This window comes from Pristiophorus japonicus, chromosome 12 (genome assembly GCF_044704955.1).
Source record: "Pristiophorus japonicus isolate sPriJap1 chromosome 12, sPriJap1.hap1, whole genome shotgun sequence".
Lineage (NCBI taxonomy): Eukaryota > Metazoa > Chordata > Chondrichthyes > Pristiophoridae > Pristiophorus > Pristiophorus japonicus.
Window position 1 is genome coordinate 62,859,607 of NC_091988.1, and position 22,979 is coordinate 62,882,585.

The 22,979-nt window shown below is 48.1% G+C and overlaps 1 protein-coding gene, 1 non-coding gene and 1 pseudogene across 2 annotated transcripts in view; 1 reads left to right on the top strand and 2 right to left on the bottom strand.

Annotated features, from left to right (window-relative positions):
• Positions 1-22,979, bottom strand: part of LOC139276775 (sorting nexin-18-like) — a 57,699-nt pseudogene that overhangs the window by 12,903 nt on the left and 21,817 nt on the right.
• Positions 1-22,979, top strand: part of sema3b (sema domain, immunoglobulin domain (Ig), short basic domain, secreted, (semaphorin) 3B) — a 393,889-nt gene that overhangs the window by 7,647 nt on the left and 363,263 nt on the right. The window lies entirely within an intron of this gene.
• Positions 10,803-10,874, bottom strand: trnai-uau (transfer RNA isoleucine (anticodon UAU)). Its single transcript has one exon. It is a non-coding gene; the product is annotated as a tRNA-Ile (tRNA).

Genomic DNA, 22,979 nt, shown 5'->3' on the forward strand with positions numbered 1-22,979 from the left:
TTGCCCCCAAAATGGATAACCTCACATTTATCCACATTATACTGCATCTGCCATGCATTTGCCCACTCACCTAACCTGTCCAAGTCACCCTGTAGCCTCTTAGCGTCCTCCTCACAGCTCACACCGCCACCTAGTTTAGTGTCATCCACAAACTTGGAGATATTACACTCAATTCCTTCATCTAAATCATTGATGTATATTGTAAAGAGCTGGGGTCCCAGCACTGAGCCCTGCGGCACCCCACTAGTCACTGCCTGCCATTCTGAAAAGGACCCGTTTATCCTGACTCTCTGCTTCCTGTCTGCCTACAAGTTCTCTATCCATGTCAGTACATTACCCCCAAAACCATGCACTTTGATTTTGCACACCAATCTCTTGTGGGGGAACTTGTCAAAAGCCTTTTGAAAGTCCAAATACACCACATTCACTGGTTCTCCCTTGTCCACTCTGCTAGTCACATCCTCAAAAAATTCCAGAAGATTCGTCAAGCATGATTTCCCTTTCATAAATCCATGCTAACTTGGTCCAATCCTGTCACTGCTTTCCAAATGCGCTGCTATTTCATTCTTAATGATTGATTCCAACATTTTCCCCACTACTGATGTCAGGCTAACCGGTCTATAATTACCTGCTTTCTCTCTCCCTCCCTTTTTAAAAAGTGGTGTTACATTAGCTACCTTCCAGTTCTTAGGAACTGATCCAGAGTCAATAGACTGTTGGAAAATGATCACCAATGCATCCACTATTTCTAGGGCCACTTCCTTAAGTACTCTGGGATGCAGACTATCAGGCCCCGGGGATTTATCGGCTTTCAATCCCATCAATTTCCCTAACACAATTTCCCGCCTAATAAGGATATCCTTCAGTTCCTCCTTCTCACTAGGCCGACTGTCCCCTAGTACATTTGGAAGGTTATTTGTGTCTTCCTTAAGTGACAGGAAACAGAGAGTAGTGGTGAATGGTTGTTTTTAAGACTGGAGGAAGGTATACCGTGGTCTTCCCCAGGGCTCTGTTCTCGGACCACTTCTTTTCTTGACATATATTAGCAAGGACAGAGGATTGGCTAACGAACAGAAAACAGAGAGTTGAGATAAATGGTGCATTGTCAGGTTGGCAATCTGTAACTAGTGGGGTGCCGCAGGGATCAGTGCTGGGACCCCAACTATTTACAATCTATATTAATGACTTCGAAGAAGGGAGTGAGTATAACATGGCCAAGTTTGCTGATGATACAAAGATGGGAAGAAAAGCAATGTGTGAGGAGAACACAAAAAACCTGCAAAAGGGCATAGACAGGCTAAGTGAGTGAGCAAAAATTTGGCAGATGGAGTATAATGTTGGAAAGTGTGAGGTCATGCACTTTGGCAGAAAAAAAATCAAAGAGCAAGTTATTATTTAAATGGCGAAAAATTGCAAAGTGCTGCAGTACAGCAGGACCTGGGGGTACTTGTGCATGAAACACAAAAGGTTAGTATGCAGGTACAGCAAGTGATCAGGAAGGCCAATGGGATCTTGGCCTTTATTGCAAAGGGGATGGAGTATAAAAGCAGAGAAGTTTTGCTACTTGTGAGGCCACAGCTGAAATACTACGTGCAGTTTTGGTTTCCATATTTGAGAAAGTATATACTTGATTTGGAGGCAGTTCAGAGAGGGTTCACTAGTTTGATTCCGGAGATGAGGGGGTTGACTTATGAGGAAAGGTTGAGTAGGTTGGGCCTCTGCTCATTGGAATTCAGAAGAATGAGAGGTGATCTTATCGAAACGTATAATATTATGAGGGGGCTTGACAAGGTGATGCAGAGAGGATTCACTGATAAGGGAGACTAGAACTAGGGGGCATATTCTTAGAATAAGGGGTTGCCCATTTAAAACTGAGATGAGGAGGAATTTCTTCTCTCAGAGGGTTGTAAATCTGTAGAATTTGCTGTCTCAGAGAGCTGTGGAAGCTGGGCCATTGAATAAATTTAAGACAGAGACAGACAGTTTATTAACCGATAAGGGAATAAGGGGTTGTGGGGAGCGGGCAGGGACGTGGACCTGAGTCTATGATCAGATCAGCCATGATCATATTAAATGCGGAACAGGCTCGAGGGGCCTTCTTATGTTCTTATGTTCTTGTGTTCTTGTATTAATGACTTGGGCATGGGCACAATTTCAAAATTTGCAGATGGTACAAAACTTGGAAGTATAGTTAAAAGTGGGGAAGATAGTGATAGACTTCAAGAGGACGTAGACAGGCTGGTGGAATGGGCAGACACATGGCAAATGAAATTTAATGCAGAAATGTGAGGTGATACATTTTGGTAGGAAGAGCGAAGAAAGGCAATATAAACTAAGGGGTGCAATTCTAAAGGGGATGCACAAACAGAGGGACCTTGGGGTATATGTGCACAAATTGTTGAAGGCAGTTTGAGAAAGCGGTTAAAAAACCACACAGGATTTTGGGCTTCATAAATAGTGGCATATTGTACAAAAGCAAGGAAGTTATGATGAATCTGTATAAAACATGAGATCAGCCTCAACTGGAGTATTCTGGGCACCGCACTTTAGGAAGGATGTGAAGGCATAAGTGAGGGTGCAGAAAAGATTTACGAGGATGGTTCCAGGGATGAGGGACTTCAGTTATGTGGATAGACTGGAGAAGCTGGGGATGTTTCCCTTGGAGCAGAGAAGGTTGAGAGGAGATTTGATCGAGGTTACTAAAGAAGTTCCGATAGAGAGAAACTGTTCACATTTGCAGAAGGGTCGAGAACCAGAGGACACAGATTTAAGATGACTGGCTGAAGAACCAATGGCGATATGGGGAAAATCTTTTTTACGCAGCAAGTGGTTAGGATCTGGAATGCACTGCCTGAGAGGGCGGTGGAGACAGATTCAATCATGAAATTCAAAAGGTAATTGGATACGTACCTGAAGAAAGCAGGGCACCGGTGAAAGGGCATGGGAGTGGGACTGGCTGAAGTGCTCTTGCAGAGAGCCGGCACGGGCTCGACAGGCTGAATAGCCTCCTTCTGTGCTGTAACCATTCTATCATTCTATGATTCATTATCACATTGTGGTTTGTGGGAGCTGTGCGCAATTGGTTGTAACAAACTTCAAAGGTACTTCATTGGCTGTAAATCACTTTGGGGCGTCCGGAGATTTGAAAGGTGATATATAAATGATCGCTTTCACAGGCACTCCCATGAAATAGGTTTTTAAGTTGGTTTACGGATTCCCAGGTCGCCTGCAATTTCTGTGGTGTGGAAGAGTCCATGTTCCATGTTTATATTAAATGTGTGAGGTTGCAGCCCTTATTTCCTTATTTGTAGGGGTTGCTCCTCGATTTGTGGCAGCACTTCAGTACCACGATCCTGATCTTTCGGCATCTGGTGCGGAGGGGAGCGGGCAGGTCAGAGGGTCTCCTCATAGGACTGCCCCTGGGCATGGCCAAGGTGGCCATTAACATGTCCAGGCAGCGGACGGTCGAGAGGGTTAAACATAGAAACATAGAAACATAGAAAATAGGTGCAGGAGTAGGCCATTCAGCCCTTCTAGCCTGCACCGCCATTCAATGAGTTTATGGCTGAACATGCAACTTCAGTACCCCATTCCTGCTTTCTCACCATACCCCTTGATCCCCCTAGTAGTAAGGACTTCATCGAACTCCTTTTTGAATATATTTAGTGAATTGGCCTCAACAACTTTCTGTGGTAGAGAATTCCACAGGTTCACCACTCTCTGGGTGAAGAAATTCCTCCTCATCTCGGTCCTAAATGGCTTACCCCTTATCCTTACACTGTGTCCCCTGGTTCTGGACTTCCCCAACATTGGGAACATTCTTTCTGCATCTAAACTGTCTAACCCCGTCAGAATTTTAAAAGTTTCTATGAGGTCCCCTCTCATTCTTCTGAACTCCAGTGAATACAAGCCCAGTTGATCCAGTCTTTCTTGATAGGTCAGTCCCGCCATCCCGGGAATCAGTCTGGTGAACCTTCGCTGCACTCCCTCAATAGCAAGAATGTCCTTCCTCAGGTTAGGAGACCAAAACTGTACACAATACTCCAGGTGTGGCCTCACCAAGGCCCTGTACAACTGTAGCAACATCTCCCTGCCCCTGCACTCAAATCCCCTCGCTATTAAGGCCAACATGCCATTTGCTTTGTTAACCGCCTGCTGTACCTGCATGCCAACCTTCAATGACTGATGTACCATGACACCCAGGTCTCGTTGCACCTCCCCTTTTCCTAATCTGTCACCATTCAGATAATAGTCTGTCTCTCTGTTTTTACCACCAAAGTGGATAACCTCACATTTATCCACATTATACTTCATCTGCCATGCATTTGCCCACTCACCTAACCTATCCAAGTCGCTCTGCAGCCTCATAGCATCCTCCTCGCAGCTCACACTGCCACCCAACTTACTGTCATCCGCAAATTTGGAGATACTACATTTAATCCCCTCGTCTAAATCATTAATATACAGTGTAAACAGCTGGGGCCCCAGCACAGAACCTTGCGGTACCCCACTAGTCACTGCCTGCCATTCTGAAAAGTCCCCATTTACTCCTACTCTTTGCTTCCTGTCTGACAACCAGTTCTCAATCCATGTCAGCACACTACCCCCAATCCCACATTAATCTCTTGTGTGGGACCTTGTCGAAAGCCTTCTGAAAGTCCAAATATACCACATCAACTGGTTCTCCCTTGTCCACTCTACTGGAAACATCCTCAAAAAATTCCAGAAGATTTGTCAAGCATGATTTCCCTTTCACAAATCCATGCTGACTTGGACCTATCATATCACCTCTTTCCAAATGCACTGCTATGACATCCTTAATAATTGATTCCATCATTTTACCCACTACCGATGTCAGGCTGACCGGTCTATAATTCCCTGTTATCTCTCTCCCTCCTTTTTTTTAAAGTGGGGTTACATTGGCTACCCTCCACTCCATAGGAACTGATCCAGAGTCAATGGAATGTTGGAAAATGACTGTCAATGCATCCACTATTTCCAAGGCCACCTCCTTAAGTACTCTGGGATGCAGTCCATCAGGCCCTGGGGATTTATCGGCCTTCAATCCCATCAATTTCCCCAACACAATTTCCCGACTAATAAGGATTTCCCTCAGTTCCTTCTCCTTACTAGACCCTCCGACCCCTTTTATATCCGGAAGGTTGTTTGTGTCCTCCTCAGTGAATACCGAACCAAAGTACTTGTTCAATTGGTCCGCCATTTCTTTGTTCCCCGTTATGACTTCCCCTGATTCTGACTGCAGGGGACCTACGTTTGTCTTTACTAACCTTTTTCTCTTTACATATCTATAGAAACTTTTGCAATCCGCCTTAATGTTCCCTGCAAGCTTCTTCTCGTACTCCATTTTCCCTGCCCTAATCAAACTCTTTGTCCTCCTCTGCTGAGTTCTAAATTTCTCCCAGTCCCCGGGTTCGCTGCTATTTCTGGCCAATTTGTATGCTACTTCCTTAGCTTTAATACTATCCCTGATTTCCCTTGATAGCCACGGTTGAGCCACCTTCCCTTTTTTATTTTTACGCCAGAAAGGAATGTACAATTGTTGTAGTTCATCCATGCGGTCTCTAAATGTCTGCCATTGCCCATCCACAGTCAACCCCTTCAGTATCATTCGCCAATCTATCCTAGCCAATTCACGCCTCATACCTTCAAAGTTACCCTTCTTTAAGTTCTGGACCATGGTCTCTGAATTAACTGTTTCATTCTCCATCCTAATGCAGAATTCCACCATATTATGGTCACTCTTCCCCAAGGGGTCTCGCACAACGAGATTGCTAATTAATCGTCTCTCATTACACAACACCCAGTCTAAGATGGCCTCCCCCCTAGTTGGTTCCTCGACATATTGGTCTAAAAAACCATCCCTTATGCACTCCAGGAAATCCTCCTCCACCGTATTGCTTCCAGTTTGGTTAACCCAATCTATGTGCATATTAAAGTCACCCATTATAATTGCTGCACCTTTATTGCACGCACCCCTAATTTCCTGTTTGGTGCCCTCCCCAACATCACTACTACTGTTTGGAGGTCTGTACACAACTCCCACTAACGTTTTTTGCCCTTTGGTATTCTGCAGCTCTACCCATATAGATTCCACATCATCCAAGCTAATGTCCTTCCGAACTATTGCCTTAATTTGCTCCTTAACCAGCAATGCTACCCCACCTCATTTTCCTTTTATTCTATCCTTCCTGAATGTTGAATACCCCTGGATGTTGAGTTCCCAGCCCTGATCATCCTGGAGCCACGTCTCCGTAATCCCAATCACATCATATTTGTTAACATCTATTTGCACAGTTAATTCATCCCCCTTATTGCGGATACTCCTTGCATTAAGACACAAAGCCTTCAGGCTTGTTTTTTTAACACCCTTTGTCCTTTTAGAATTTTGCTGTACAGTGGCCCTTTTTGTTCTTTGCCTTGGGTTTCTCTGCCCTCCACTTTTCCTCATCTCCTTTCTGTCTTTTGCTTTTGCCTCCTTTTTGTTTCCCTCTGTCTCCCTGCATTGGTTCCCATTCCCCTGCCATATTAGTTTAAATCCTCCCCAACAGCACTAGCAAACACTCCCCCTAGGACATTGGTTCCGGTCCTGCCCAGGTGCAGACCGTCCGGTTTGTACTGGTCCCACCTCCCCCAGAACCGGTTCCAATGCCCCAGGAATTTGAATCCCTCCCTGCTGCACCACTGCTCAAGCCACGTATTCATCTGCGCTATCCTGCGATTCCTACTCTGACTATCACGTGGCACTGGTAGCAATCCCGAGATTACTACTTTTGAGGTCCTACTTTTTAATTTAGCTGCTAGCTCCTTAAATTCGTTTCGTAGGACCTCATCCCTTTTTTTACCTATGTCGTTGGTACCAATGTGCACCACGACAACTGGCTGATCTTCCTCCCTTTTTAGAATGTCCTGCACCCGCTCCGAGACATCCTTGACCCTTGCACCAGGGAGGCAACATACCATCCTGGAGTCTCGGTTGCGGCCGCAGAAATGCCTATCTATTCCCTTTACAATTGAATCCCCTATCACTATCGCTCTCCCACTCTTTTTCCTGCCCTCCTGTGCAACAGAGCTAGCCACGGTGCCATGAACTTGGCTGCTGCTGCCCTCCCCTGATGAGTCATCCCCCTGAACAGTACCCAAAGCAGTGTATCTGTTTTGAAGGGGGATGACCACAGGGGACTCCTGCACGACCTTCCTTGCACTACTCTTCCTGCTGGTCTTCCATTACCTAGCTGGCTGTGGACCCTTCTCCTGCGGTAAGACCAACTCACTACACGTGATACTCACGTCATTCTCAGCATCGTGGATGCTCCAGAGTGAATCCACCCTCAGCTCCAACTCCGCAACGCGGACCGTCAGGAGCTTGAGGTGGATACACTTCCTGCAGATATAGTCGTCAGGACACTGGTGTCGTCCCTGAGTTCCCACATGGTACAGGAGGAGCAGAACACCCGACCGAGCTCTCCTGCCATGACTTAACCCTTAGATACACTTAAATTGGCAACAACAATGTTAAAAGTTACTCACTGTTATAGAAGAGAAAAAGGGTTGTTCAGCCCAATGCCTGCCTCTCTTCCGTGGCTACATTCACGCCAGGGTGTCCCTGGAGATGGAGCACGCAGTGTCCACCGGTATGCTCGCGACCTTCCGTGAGAGGTGGGTGCCGGATGGACTGGAGTGCCTCACCCCCCCCGGCAACCAGATTTTAATTTGATTTAAGTTTCCGTTTTATTTAGAAATTTGTGGGTTCGAGTGCCCTTGCCAAAAGGGGGCACTTGATTTAATGTTCTATTAAAATAGCTGTAGAGCTGTTGCATTGTGAGTGGTTTTGTGTCAAGTGATGTTCACAAGATTCAATAAAACCCCAGCCAGTTGAGTCTACGTCGTCCACATGAGGTATGCAGTTGTGAGCCTAGTGGATGAACTGGTAACGTGTAATGTGATTGTTAAACCTGTGTTAATAAACCAACAAGTTCTTAATAGCAATGTGTTGCTATGAATACTTAAGCAAAGAACCCTTGAAGCAGATACAGGTTGAACTTCCCTTATCCGGAATCCTCCAGACCTGGCCTGTTCTGGATAACGGATTTTTCCGGACGAGGGCTGGTCACGTTAAATTGGATGGTACAAGTACTAAGCAAGGGGATATCGGGGCTAACTGGCTTAGGGCTGGGAGTGCGGCAGAGAAATCATGGATGAGGGGGGTGGGGTGGATCACGGGGTCAGGCCAGCGATTGCGGGAGTCGCCAGCGAGAAAGGACTTAAATTTGTTCAATTTGTTCAGTGGCCGGGAAAGGTTCTGGATGAGGGGTGGTTCGAGATAAGGGAGTTCTGGATAGGGGAGGTTTAACCTGTACATTACAGATAATGGGGTTGGAAGATCAGCTGACCCCTTTTAGGCAAGCCTTTGCTCCTGTCAGAGTCTTTCCTGTGGAGGCACAATGGCCAAAGAAGCATGACCAAGCCCCGTGCCAGGACTTGGGCGTTTAATCTAGCAGACACACTGCATTGTCAGAGGTGCCATCTTTTGGATGGGATATTAACTGACCACCTGCTTCAGCGATAAACATCCATTGGCATCATTCAAAGAAGACCATTCTCCTGTTTCCTGGCCAACCGGTTTCTCTGGAGGGCCAGGCGAGGGGCCTGTGTGGAGGGGAGCAGCCTACGTCAGGTGGGAAGGGCAATGAGAGATGTTCAATAACAAGATGGGAGCTGGAAGGAAGAGGCTGTCTTGTTGGGTTGGAGCAGTGAAATGCGTTGCTTCTGTCGTTACCGGGTTACTAGTTGGGGAGGATGCAGTGTTAATGTCAGTGCTGTCATGTATCTTACATTATTATATATAACTGTATCCTAACATGCTATACATGACTGTAATAAGATATGACCTGTAATCACCAGCATACCTTACCACCAGGGGTGCACTTGCAAGAGACAGGTATATAAGGACAGGTCTCAGGCAAGTGCGGCATTCCAGAGCTGTGAAATAAAGGTTCAGGTCCAGAGTGACCTTGACTTCACTACATGCCTCATGTGAATCTGTACTGAGGGGACAGGACTTTACAGCGGCGACGAGTTATGGGATTACAGAATCCACAGAATGGTGAACAACGGATCAGATGAAAAGTACAATGTGGGAGACAATTGGGAGGACTTTATAGAAAGGCTCCAGCAAAGCTTTGTAACCAAAGACTGGTTAGGCGACGATAAGGCAGACAAGAGAAGAGCCCATCTCTTGACCAGCTGTGGCTCGAAAACATACGCTTTAATGAAGGATCTGTGGGCACCCGAGAAACCAGCAAGCAAGTCGTTTGAAGAATTGAGCACACTGGTAAGAGACCACCTGAAACCAGCGAGCAGCCTACACATGGCCAGACACAGGTTCTACAACTACAGACGTTGTGTGGGCCAGAGCATACCCGACTTCGTGGCGGAACTTCGGAGATTGGCTAGTTGATGTGAGTTCTCCGATGAACTGAGGAGAGAAATGCTGAGAGACTTTTTCATTGATGGAATAGGCCACGCAGGCATATTCCGAATGCTCATAGAGACCAAGAACCTGACCTTAGAGGCAGCAGCACTGGTTGCACAGACATTCTTGGTAGGGGAAGAAGAATCGAGAACTAACAAAATATCGGAACAAGAAGTTCACAGCACTAAACAAACTGCTACCCCCACACACAGACAAAACCGGGAGTACAGGCTCTTGACAGCAGGCAGAAGCCATCAAGGGCCACAGGAATGGCCGTTCACACCTCATCAACCCACAATGCGAGCAATCAACGACAAACTGAGAGAAGCTCAAGAGAGATCAGCCAGACGCAGCTCATTCTTTGGAAACATTTTGAACAATGGAACAGGTCTGTGCTGGAGGTGTGGGGGTGGGCACTCGTCAAGGGGATGTCGATTTCAGCAGGCTGTTTGCAGAAATTGTGAATATACAGGGCATTTGGCCCGCATGTGCAAAAAAATGGCAACTCGGCTGGTATACGAATCGGATGGGTTGGAAAGCGGACCAGAAGACGGTGGGGATAGTACCCGGGACACCGTGTACAGCGGGTCAACACGATCAATGGTCGCTGCTCCTACAACAGGACGCCTCCTATAATGATGAGGGTCCTACTCAATGGGATATCTGTCAACATGGAGCTGGATACGGGAGCGAGTCAATCTCTCATGGGCGCTCAACTGTGGCCGCATAAAAGAGACAGACCAAAACTCACAAGGGACGACACCAAACTAAGGACCTATACCAAAGAAATCATACTCGTCCTCGGCAGCACCATGCTCTCTGTCACACACAAAGGGACAGTGAACAGACTTCCCCTGTGGATTGTCCCCGGAGATCCCCCAGCACAGCTGGGGAGAAGCTGGCTGGCAAAACTAAACTGAAAATGGGATGATGTCCATGCCATGTCATAATATACATAGATGACCTGGAAGAGGGGACAGAGAGTAGTGTAACAAAATTTGCAAATGACACTAAGATTAGTGGGAAAGCTGGTTGTGTAGAGGACACAGAGAGGCTGCAAAGAGATTTGGATAGGTTAAGCGAATGGGCTAAGGTTTGGCAGATGGAATACAATGTCGGAAAGTGTTAGGTCATCCACCTTGAGAAAAAAAACAGTAAAAGGGAATATTATTTGAATGGGGAGAAATTACAACATGCTGAGGTGCAGAGGGACCTGGGGGTCCTTGTGCATGAACTCTTTTGGGTTCTTGTCAAGGCTGGGATTAGTTGCAGTGCAAGTGTTGGCTGCACCCACATTAAAGATTGCAATTAGCAGAGGATGGTTTCGAGCCATCGACCTCTGGGTTATAGGCCCAGCACGCTTCCGCTGCGCCACTCTGCTGCTGATAAAGTTTCACGCAGCAAACTAATTGACCGCAGCAGGACATTAACCTGCAACTTTCTGATAACGTCGCGATTGTAATCGAAGTCAGACACCTTATTCATTAGGCCAGGCAGTCTCTGCCTCCTTGTGCATGAAACTCTTTTAGGAGTCCTTGTGCATGAATCCCAAAAAGTTAGTTTGCAGGTGCAGCAGGTAATCAGGAAGATGAATGGAATGTTGGCCTTCATTGCGAGAGGGATGGAGTACAAAAGCAGGGAGGTCCTGCTGCAACTGTATAGGGTATTGGTAAGGCCGCACCTGGAGTACTGCATGCAGTTTTGGTCACCTTACTTAAGGAAGGATATACTGGCTTTAGAGGGGGTTCAGAGACGATTCACTAGGCTGATTCCGGAGATGAGGGGGTTACCTTATGATGATAGATTGAGTAGACTGGGTCTTTACTCGTTGGAGTTCAGAAGGATGAGGGGTGATCTTAGAGAAACATTTAAAATCATGAAAGGGATAGACAAGATAGAGGCAGAGAGGTTGTTTCCACTGGTAGGGGAGACTAGAACTAGGGGGCACAGCCTCAAAATACAGGGGAGCCAATTTAAAACTGAGTTGAGAAGGAATTTCTTCTCCCAGAGGGTTGTGAATCTGTGGAATTCTCTGCCCAAGGAAGCAGTTGAGGCTAGCTCATTGAATGAATTCAAGTCACAGATAGATTTTTAACCAATAAGAGAATTAAGGGTTACGGGGAGCGGGCGGGTAAGTGGAGCTGAGTCCACGGCCAGATCAGCCATGATCTTATTGAATGGCGGAGCAGGCTCGAGGGGCTAGATGGCCTACTCCTGTTCCTAATTCTTATGTTCTTATGTCCTTATGTCATTAAAGGAACGGACCTCCTGCTCAACAGTTATAAAGCGATTTGAACATCTCTTTCAGCCAGGTGTGGGCACTTTTAAAGGGGCCAAAGTCAAAATCTACATTACACAGGATGCTAGACCGGTCCATCACAAGGCCAGAGCTGTAACTTATGTGATGAGGGAAAAGATTGAACACGAACTAGACAGGCTTCTGCGGGAAGGCATTATATCACCTGTGGAATTTAGCGACTGGGCAAGTCCCATTGTCCCAGTCATGAAGCCTGATGGATCCGTACGAATCTGTGGGGACTACAAATCTACCATAAACAGAGTCTCCCGACAGGACCAGTACCCGCTGCCCAGAGCGGAGGACTTATTTGCCACATTGGCTGGAGGTAAACTTTTCTCAAAATTAGACCTCACATCTGCGTATATGACGCAAGAATTGACCGAGGAATCCAAGCTACTCACCACCATCAACACACATCGAGGCCTTTTCATGTACAATCGATGCCCATTTGGCATCAGGTCGGCTGCTGCCATATTCCAGCGCAACATGGAGAGTCTGCTCAAGTCCATCACTGGGACGGTTGTATTTCAAGACGATATATTTATCACGGGCAGGGACACCGACTCCCATCTCCGTAATTTGGAGGAAGTACTAAAGCGGTTGGATCGGGTAGGCCTATGAGTCAAGAAATCCAAGTACCTGCTTCTCGCACCTGAGGTTGAATTTTTGGGCAGAAGGATTGCCGCTGATGGAATCTGCCCAACAGAGTCCAAAACAGAAGCAATTCGCCTGGCAACCAGGCCCCGGAATGTCTCAGAACTGCGCGCCTTTCTCGGGCTACTCTATTACTTTGGGAACTTTATGCAGAACTTAAGCACGCTGCTGGAGCCTCTCCACATGCTAGTCAGGATGGGGTGCGATTGGTTTTGGGGGGACGCCCAGGAACGCGCCTTCAATAAGGCATGCAATCTTCTGTGTTCCAACAGTGTTTTGACTTTCTTTGACCCAGGTAAAAAGCTAGTTCTCACATGCGATGCGTCAGCGTATGGAGTCGGGAACGTTTTGCAACATGTCAATAGTGTGGCCAAATTACAACCCATAGCTTATGCCTCCAGGTCACTTTTGCGGGCGGAGCGCGGGTACGGAATGGTAGAGAAGGAGGCGCTCGTATGCGTGTATGGTGTCAAAAAGATGCACCAATACCTTTTCGGGGCCAAGTTCGCATTAGAAACCGACCACAAGCCCCTCACGTCCCTCCTATCTGGAGCAAGACAATAAACACCAACGCCTCAGCGCGAATTCAACAGTGGGCACTCGTGTTGGCGTCCTACGACTATACCATAAGGCACAGACCAGGCACAGACAACTGTGCCGACGTGCTCAGCAGGCTACCCCTGGCAACCACGGAAGGGTCTGACGAACAGGACTGTGAGATAGTCATGGCAATCAATGCCTTTGAGTCCACAGGTTCGCCCATGACGGCTCGCCAAATCAGAGCCTGGATGGCCAGCGACCCCACGTTATCCTTAGTAAAAAGATGTGTCCTAACCGGTGACTGGGCAGAGGCTCGTGATGCCTGCCCCGAGAAATTAAAACCCTTTCACAGGCGCATGCATGAGCTATCACTCCAAGCAGACTGCCTGATGTGGGGCAGCCGAGTAGTCATGCCTCTGCTAGGCAGAGAGGCATTTGTCCGGGAGCTCCACCGCGAGCACCCGGGGATCGTTCTCATGAAGGCCATAGCCAGATCCCACGTCTGGTGGCCTGGTATTGACGCGGACTTGGAGCTCTGCGTCCGAAGGTGCACCATTTGTGCCCAACTCAGCAATGCCCCCAGGGAGGCTCCACTGAGCTCCTGGCCCTGGTCTACCAAACCGTGGTCGCGGGTGCACGTAGACTATGCGGGCCCATTCATGGGCAAAATGTTCCTCGTAGTTGTAGATGCATTTTCAAAGTGGATCGAATGCACCATTTTAAACTCGAGCACAACCTCCACCACTGTGGAGAGCCTCGCAACCATGTTTGCAACGCACGGAATCCCTGACATATTGGTCAGTGACAATGGTCCGTGCTTCACCAGCGCAGAATTCCAAGACTTTATAATTGACCACGGCATAAATCACGTCAAGACGGCACCGTTCAAGCCGGCCTCCAACGGCCAGGCGGAGACAGCAGTGCAAACCATTAAACAAGGCATGCTTAAAATCGAAGGTCCCACGCTGCAGGGTCACCTGTCGCGATTGCTGCTGGCATACAGATCTCGTCCGCACTCACTGACTGGGATCCTCCCCGCACAACTGTTGATGAAAAGGACTTTAAAAACAAGGCTCTCATTAATCCTCCCAGACATGCACGAAATCGTTGAGGCAAAGCGCCGTAAGCTGACTGAGTACCATGACAGAAATTCGAGGGGGAGATGGAATGAGATAGGGGACAAAGTGCTTGTACTAAACTATGGCAGGGGTCCCAAATGGCTTGCAGGGACAGTAACGAGCAAGGAAGGAAACCGGCTACTGGTAGTACAAATGGACAATGGCAAAACCTGCCAGAGGCATGTAGACCAAGTCAAAAGCAGATTTACCAACAACACTGCGGAACCAGAGGCAGACGACAATGTGGAACTCGTACCACACCTGGTGGACAGACAGAGGGAACAACCTGAGGAAAGGGCAATCCCAGGCGAGTCAACAACAATCCCACCAATCGAAACAGACAGCCCAGGCGAGATACCAGCAACCACACCCAAAGAAAAACAGACACCAAGGCAAACAACTGAACCACAACCAGACGCTCCACGCGAGAGCGTAGACCACCTGAGAGACTGAACCTATAAAGACAATAAGACCTTGGGGGAGGGTGATGTCATATATCTTACATTATTATATATAAGTGTATCCTAACATGCTATACATGAGTGTAATAAGATATGACCTGTAACCACCAGCATACCTTACCACCAGGGGTGCACTTGCAAGAGACAGGTATATAAGGACAGGTCTCAGGCAAGTGCAGCATTCCAGAGCTTTGAAATAAAGGTGCAGGTCCAGAGTGACCTTGACTTCACTACATGCCTCGTGTGAATCTGTACTGAGGGGACAGGACTTTACAAGTGCCATGTGGTGTCGATCACATCTGGTTAAACTGATGGAACAAGTGTGCTGAACTTGACTGAAAGCCAGTGCGGATCATAACTGAGTCATGAAGTAATGAGTACCAATGAAATGTGTGTGTGTGAGCTGGGAGTTTTATTGTCTCGTTAGTCCTGCTTCAAGAGCAAAAAAAGCAATCTTTTCTTTTGAACTGGAGATTGACCTTTCTGAAATGTGGCAGTTCCCATGCCAGCATGTACTTATAATATCTGATAACCTATTGTATTCGTAGAGAGTTTAAAGCTACAGGTTGGACAGGGATGTGGTACGGAAGGTTTTCTGTGACGTGAGGGAGACTGAGTAAGATCCACCTCCAATGAGGTGTTTAAGATGATTAAAGGAGTTGAGAGGGTAGATAGAGAGAAACTATTTCCTCTAGCGGCGAGTCCGGAACAAGAGGGCGTAACCTTCTAATTAGAGCCAGGCCATTCAGGGGTGATGTCAGGAAACACTTCTTCACACAAAGCGGAGTGGGAATCTGGAACTCTCTCCCTCAAAAAGCTGTTGAGGCTGGCGGGGGGGGCGTCAATTGAAAATTTCAAAACTAAGATTGATAGATTTTTGTTCGGCAAGGATATTGAGTGTTACAGAACTAAGGCAGATAGATGGAGTTAAAATACAGATCAGCCATTATCTAATTGAATAGCAGAACACGGCTGTTTGCACATCTCAAAGCACTTTACAGCCGATGAAGTACATTTGAAGTGTGTTCACTGTTGCAATGTGGGAAACACTGCAGCCAATTTGCACACAGCAAGCTCCCACAAACAGCAATGTGATAATGACCAGATAATCTGCTGTTTGATATGTTGATTGAGAGATAAATATTAGCCAGGACACGGGGGATAACTCCCCTGCTCTTCTTCGAAATATTGCCACGGGATCTTTTACGTCCACCTGAGAGAGCAGACGGGACCTCGGTTTCACGTCTCATCCGAAAGACGGCACCTCCGACAGCACTCCTTCCGAGTGTCAGCCGAGATTTATGTGCTGGAGTCCCTGGAGTGGGACTGTGAACCTACAACTTTCTGACTCCGAGGTGAGTGTGCTACCCACTGAGCCACGGTTCACACAACCCGAGACAACATTTTTGTACGATTGTGCGAGGTACAGTACTGGCAATTTGGAGCACCACTGAAACAATACCAAACAATATTAGGTCGCGAACTACATCCTGAGGGGTGGAAGATGCCTGTGCATGGATTTTTTTAACGTGTGGTGACCGTTGCACACCAGCCACCACACGGGCTTGACAGAGCTAGGTCTTGGCCCACTGGCAAGGATTAACCAGGATGACTGGAGACCAGCTCTGCTGCACGGACCTAGTGTGCACACACATATCGCAGTGTGGGCTGGCCCGTGCTGCCCCAGGGCCGTTGTCTCTTCTGGGCCCCAAACTCACGCCTTTCCTGGGCCCCGATTACATCGCTCTACAATCTCTCACCGCTCCTTTGCCCCTCCAGCTGTGCCTGTCCGCACTGCAATCAGCGATTCAATTAGATCTTGGCTGATCTGTATCTTAACTCCATCTACCAAATGTTAAATGTATTTTGAATGTATTAGCCCAGTCTAAAGTAAAATACGAGAGCATCTCTCTCATCTGGAGGGAGGAGAGCATGCCAGGAGACCTCAGGGATGCAGTGATGTGACCATCTTTAAAAAAGGGGACAAGTCCGACTGCGGCAATTACAGGGGAATCTCCCTACTATCAGCCACTGGGAAAGTTGTCACTAGAGCCCTCCTCAACTATCTTCTCCCTGTGGCCGAGGAGGTCCTCTCGGAGTCATAGTGCGAATTTCGTCCCCTACGGGGCACAACGGACATGATCTTTGCATTGCGACAGCTGCAGGAAACTGCAAGGAGCAGCGCCAGCCCTTTTACATGGCCTTTTTCGACCTTACAAAGGCCTTTGACCCTGTCATCCACGAGGGTCTATGGAGCGTTCTCCTCCATTTCAGATGCCCCCAAAAGTTTGTCAACATCCTTCGCCTGCTCCACGATGATATGCAGGCCGTGATCCTTAATAACGGATCCATTACAGACCCTGTCATGTATCCTACATGGTTACTGTTTGTACTATTACAAGGTGTGCCACCAGAGGGCACTGCAGTGGGAGACTTGTAGGTTACCTGTACAGGTGTGCCAGGCCTAGTATAAAAGGCAGGCCACTATGTGTGATACTCATTCTGGAGTTACATTAAATGGACTAAGGTCACTACAGTTCAAGCACAACATATTGCCACATGGAGCATCTAAAGACATAACAATTGGCGACGTGATTACGGGCCTTCACGCGAAAATGGCTAACCTTGGTACGTTGCAGCAGTTTGCCGATGGTGATGATTGGGAAGCCTTTGTGGAGAGGCTCGACCATTTCTTCCAGCAAACGACCTGGCAGGCGACAATCCAGCCACACTGGCTAATAAGCGCAGAGCGATCCTGCTAACCAGTTGTGGGCCCACTGTCTGTGGTCTCGTCAGGGACTTGCTGGCACCAGTGAAGACAATGACCAAGACATATGAGGAGCTTGTAACGCTGATCCAAGAACAACTCAAGCCCAAAGAGAGCATCCTTGCAGCCAGACACCGGTTTTATACACACCGACGGCCCGAAGGCCAGGAGATCACGAGATATGCTGCAGACCTCAGGAGGCTGGCGGTACCGTGTGATTTCGGCGACCACCTCACCGAAGCGCTGCGGGATATCATTGTCATCGGAATCGGCCATAAGGGCCTTCTTCATAAGCTACTATCTGCGGATACCACAGTCACACTGCAGAAGGCCATCTTCGTGAGCCAAGCATTCATGACCTCGACCTGCGGCTCTAGGCGGATGACTCATCCTCAGGACTTAAACCAGGCAAGTACTGTGCACAGAGTGGCGCCTTTTAGAGGCTGGACTGTAGAACGCGAACCTTCTCGGAGAGAGAGAACAGGCCCCCCAAGTCCCTTAACACAGAGTCTGCCGAGGGGGGCTAATCGAGTAGCACCATGCTAGCGTTGCGGAGGGAATCACAGGGCTCACCAGTGCCGTTTTAAAGACTATGTATGTAAAGGCTGCAGCACAAAGGGCCACCTCCAGCAAATGTGTAAAAGAAACATGACTCACTGTGTTGATGACGAGTCTGCAGATGGCCATGAATCCAGCGCGGATTATGAAGCGATAGTCACAGAGGCAGCTCAGCCCCACGATGAGGTATATGGCATGTTTACCTGTACCACCGAATGTTCTCCGTTGAGGATGGAAGTCGAGATAAATGGCATTCCAGCCTTCATGGAATAATGAATCAAGAAGCCTTTGAGAGGCTATGGGACAATCAGGCTGAACGACCCAAGTTGGTCCCGGTTCAGGCAAAGCTGCGCACCCACACCAATGAACTTATCCCAGTCGTTGGTTGTGCGGATATAAAGTACTCCATGGCGGCGCGATGCACAAGTTACCCCTGTGGATTGTTGCAGGTGATGGACCAACACTACTCGGGAGAAGGTGGATGGAGAAGATCCATTGGAGTTGGGAAGATCTCATCCCTCCAGCGATCGACGTCCCCCGCGCTCAGAGGCAAAGCAAGCCCTCACCTGAGGTTGGATCCGGCACCAGAGAGCAGACTAGCACAGCACCCGAGGCATGACTGCGTGGAGATGATCCAGCTAGGACGACCTGAACGCACCTTCCAGGCTCCAGTGGCAGGACTCCGGAGGAAGAAAATCGGATCCAGAGGTGACTTCCCAGCTTCGGTGGCAGAACCCGGGGAGAAGAGGATCACCGCAGTCGATATCATGGATGGATGAAAGATGGCGCCCAGACCACGAGGTGAGACGCCGAAGAAAAAGATGGCGGCAGCCAGACCATGAGGTGCAGCGCTGATGGAGCAACACGTGGCACCAAGCGAAGAGGAGGATTGGGGTAAAGATAGCAAGGCCCTCTTAAAGGAAGCCCACAACTCACAACACTTAAAGGGACAGCTCCACACTCTCAATCAATGTAACAGCAACTGTGAGTTAGATGTAAAATATGTAATTGATGATCAGAGTTGTGTACATGCAATAAGCAAGGAAAAGTCACGCGATTGCGATTGGAGCTACAGATTATTTACGATAAGTGATGAAACGTTGTGCGATGTAGGATTTCAACTGCATACAGTCAATGCAGCGGGCAAACAGGTCCAGCGAGCTACCCAATGCTGTAGCCTGCGTCCCTGGGACCAGGGTGATGCACCACGGAGTGTGGCCACAAGCAGCTAATAAATACAAGCTGCAGAGCAAGCGATCTCAGGAGGGCAACAGCACCGGTATCGATACCCTGCCCCTGATCGGCTCCACCTCTCAGGCATCTGATGGCACCAACTGCCACGAGCCTGAAAGAGCAAACTGTGCTAAGGCACAGCCCCCAGACCCTATCGCCACCAAGGCTACACCTGGGAATGAAGGGTCACCCGCAGCGGTTCTCCCAAATGGGACTGGGACCAGCCAGGATCCCAAACCAAATAACGCCCAGACAAGCGAGTCAGCAGTTCCCTGTACACTGCTAGATGACTGCTCCTCAACTTGAACCAACCGGGTTCCCACTGCCAGCACTGGGCACCGCACCACCACCAGACTACCTGGACACCATCCAGCAGTTCTGGCACTAGTTTGTCCTCACGCACCGGTGCTGGCCCCAGCACTGACTCCAAGTATATTCCAAGTATGTACTTCATCATTCAAATGTACTTCACTCACCATGGTACCACGAAAGGATTACTATAAATGCAATTTTTTTTTGGACTTGAATGCATATGAATGTAATGAGCCAACGGCACAATCTGTATGTATGGCGGGGGTGGGGGGGGGGGGCGGTGTGGGGTGGGGGGGAGAGAATGGAGTGGTCATGGATGCACAAACAGAAACCACCAGCAACTCTAATGCCAATGAAATACCACCTACTCACCCAAGATGGAAACGACCCTCCAAGGGTCAACCAGATAGAGCTAAGCCCAGAGCACAGTCAATGCAAAGGTGATTTACACTAAAGACTTGGGGGAGAGTGATGTCATGTATCCTACATGGTTACTGCTTGTACTATTACAAGGTGTGCCACCAGAGAGCACTGCAGTGGGAGACTTGTAGGTTACCTATACAGGCCTAGTTTCAAAGGCAGGCCACCATGTCTGATCCTCACTCTGGAGTTACATTAAATGAACTCAGGTCACTATAGTTCAAGCACAACACATTGTCTCGTGACTCATTATTTGAGCAACTGAAGACATAACAGACCCAATCCACGTCCGGACCGGGGTCAAACAGGGCTGCGTCATCGCCCCAACCTTCTTCTCAATCTTCCTCACTGCCATGCTCCACCTCACAGTCAACAAGCTCCCCGCTGGAACTAAACTACAGAACCAGTGGGAAGCTGTTTAACCTACGCCGTCTCCTGGCCAGGTCCAAGATCACCCCAAACTCTGTCATTGAGCTACAGTACGCAGACAATGCCTGCATCTGCGCACATTCTGAGGCTGAACTCCAGGATATAGTCGACGTATTTACTGAGGCATACGAAAGCATGGGCCTTACACTAAACATCCGTAAGACAAAGGTCCTCCACCAGCCTGCTCTCGCCGCACAGCACTGCCCCCCCAGTCAACAAGATCCACAGCACAGCCCTCAACAACGTGGACCATTTCCCATACCTCGGGAGCCTCTTATCAACAAAGGCAGACATTGATGAGGGGATTCAACACCACCTCCAGTGCGGCAGTGCAGCATTCGGCCACCTGAGGAAAAGAGTGTTCGAAGACCAGGCCTTCAAAACTGCCACCAATCTCATAGTCTACAGAGCTGTAGTAATACCTGCCCTCCTATATGGCTCAGAGGCATGGACCATGTACAGTAGACACCTCAAGTTGCTGGAGATATATCACCAACGATGTCTCCGCAAGATCCTACAAATCCCTTGGGAGGACAGGCACACCAACATCAGCATCCTCGTCCAGGCTAACAACCACAGCATTGAAGCACTGACCACACTCGATCAGCTCTGCTGGGCAGGCTTCATAGTTCGCATGCCAAATACGAGACTTCCAAAGCAAGTGCTCTTTGCGGAGCTCCTTCACGGCAAATGAGCCAAAGGTGGGCAGCGGAAACATTACAAGGACACCATCAAAACCTCCCTGATAACGTGCGACATCCCCACTGACACCTGGGAGTCCCTGGCCGAAGACCGCCCTAAGTGGAGAAAGTGCATCTGGGAGGGCACTGAGCACTTCGAGTCTCAACGCCAAGAGAGTGCAGAAATCAAGTGCAGGCAGCGGAAAGAGCATGCGGCAAACCAGTTCCACCCACCCCTTCCCTCAATAACTATGTGTCCCACCTGTGACAGAGTCTGTGGCTCTCGTATTGGACTGTTCAGCCACCAAAGAACTCACCTCAGGAGTAGAAGCAAGTCTTCCTCGATTCAGAGGGACTGCCTCTGATGATGATCTTAACTCCATCTACCAAATGTTAAATGTATTTTGAATGTATTAACACAGTCTAAAGTAAAATACGAGAGCATATTTTCTTCACACTTGTACTACATCACTGGAGGAGTATGTCTTTAATACATTCTTGGAGCCTCTGGGAACATTCTCCTGAACTGTCAACTGCATAATATGCAACAAGCCTTGCCAACGGGAAATAGTTACATAATCGTGGCAGCCAAGAGCCAGTTAAAGGAACATTGCCATGTGAACTTGAGGAGTACGTGTCCAGAAGCTATTTGCCCCACTTTCAAAATATAATTCAAAAGTTATACAGCGAATGCTACAGTGTAAAATGACTCTCCTGGCTGATGTGAAAGTACTTAAACTGAGATCACCGTTGAATCACACTTCATTTTAAAGCTTAACCTATTTTCAGCCTGGCTCTTGCATCTAGTGAGGGCAACTCACAGATTTAAGGTAATTGGCTGAAGCACCAGAGGTGACATGAGGAGAATCTTTTTTTACGCAGCGAGTTGTTGTGATCTGGAATGCACTGCCTGAAAAGGAAAGAAAGACTTGCATTTATATAACGCCTTTTACGACCACCGGATGTCTCAAAGTGCTTTACAGCCAATGAAGTACCTGAAAGCGCAGTTACAGTTGTTATGCAGCTATTTTGCTTATAGAAAAAGAAAGAACTTGCATTTCTATAGCGCCTTTCATGACGGTGGCATGTCCCAAAGAGCTTTATAGCCAATGAAGTACTTTGTGTAGTGTAGTTGCTGTTGTAATGTAGGAAACGCAGCAGCCAGTTTGCGAAGGTCCCACAAACAGCAATGTGATAATGAGCAGATAATCTGTTGATCGTGCTACTGATTGAGGGATAAATATTGGCCAGGACACCGGGGATAACTTCCCTGCTCTTCTTCCAATAGTGCCATAGAATCTTTTACGTCCACCTTATAGGGTTTAACGTCTCATCCAAATAGACAACAAAAACAATGAGTTAGCAGTAAACTGTTTATTCTTGGTGGCTGGCCTCCCACATGCTAACCTACATAAAGTTGAGGTGATCCAAAACTCGGCAGCCCGTGTCCTAACTCGCAACAAGTCCTGCTCACCCATCACCCCTGTGCTCACTGATCTACATTGGCTGCCCATTAAACAACATCTCGATTTCAAAATTTTCAGCCTTGTTTTCAAATCCTTCCATGGCCTCGCCCCTCCCTATCTCTGTAAATTCCTCCAGCCCCACAACACCCCCGAGATGTCTGTGCTCCTCTAATTCTGCCCTCATGAGCATTCCTGATTATAGATGTCATGTATGCAAACTCTTTGTATTCCCCATGTAACTATGCACGATGTACCACGATGCCCAGGGGTTTCCTGCCCTGGGGTGCAGGGGGATATAAAAGGCAGTCAGCCATGCTGCTCCTCACTTTGCAGTCGTATTAAATGGACTGAAGTCACACAGCTCTTACTCACAGTACAAGGCCTTGTGGGGAGTAATTTCGATGGTAATTGCAGACATAACAACCGGCAACGAGAATACGGACTTTCACGCGATTATGGCTACCTTTGGCACACTAAAAGACTTCGCAGAGGGTGATGATTGGGATGCCATCACGGAAAGGCTCGAACAATATTTTGTGGCAAACGACC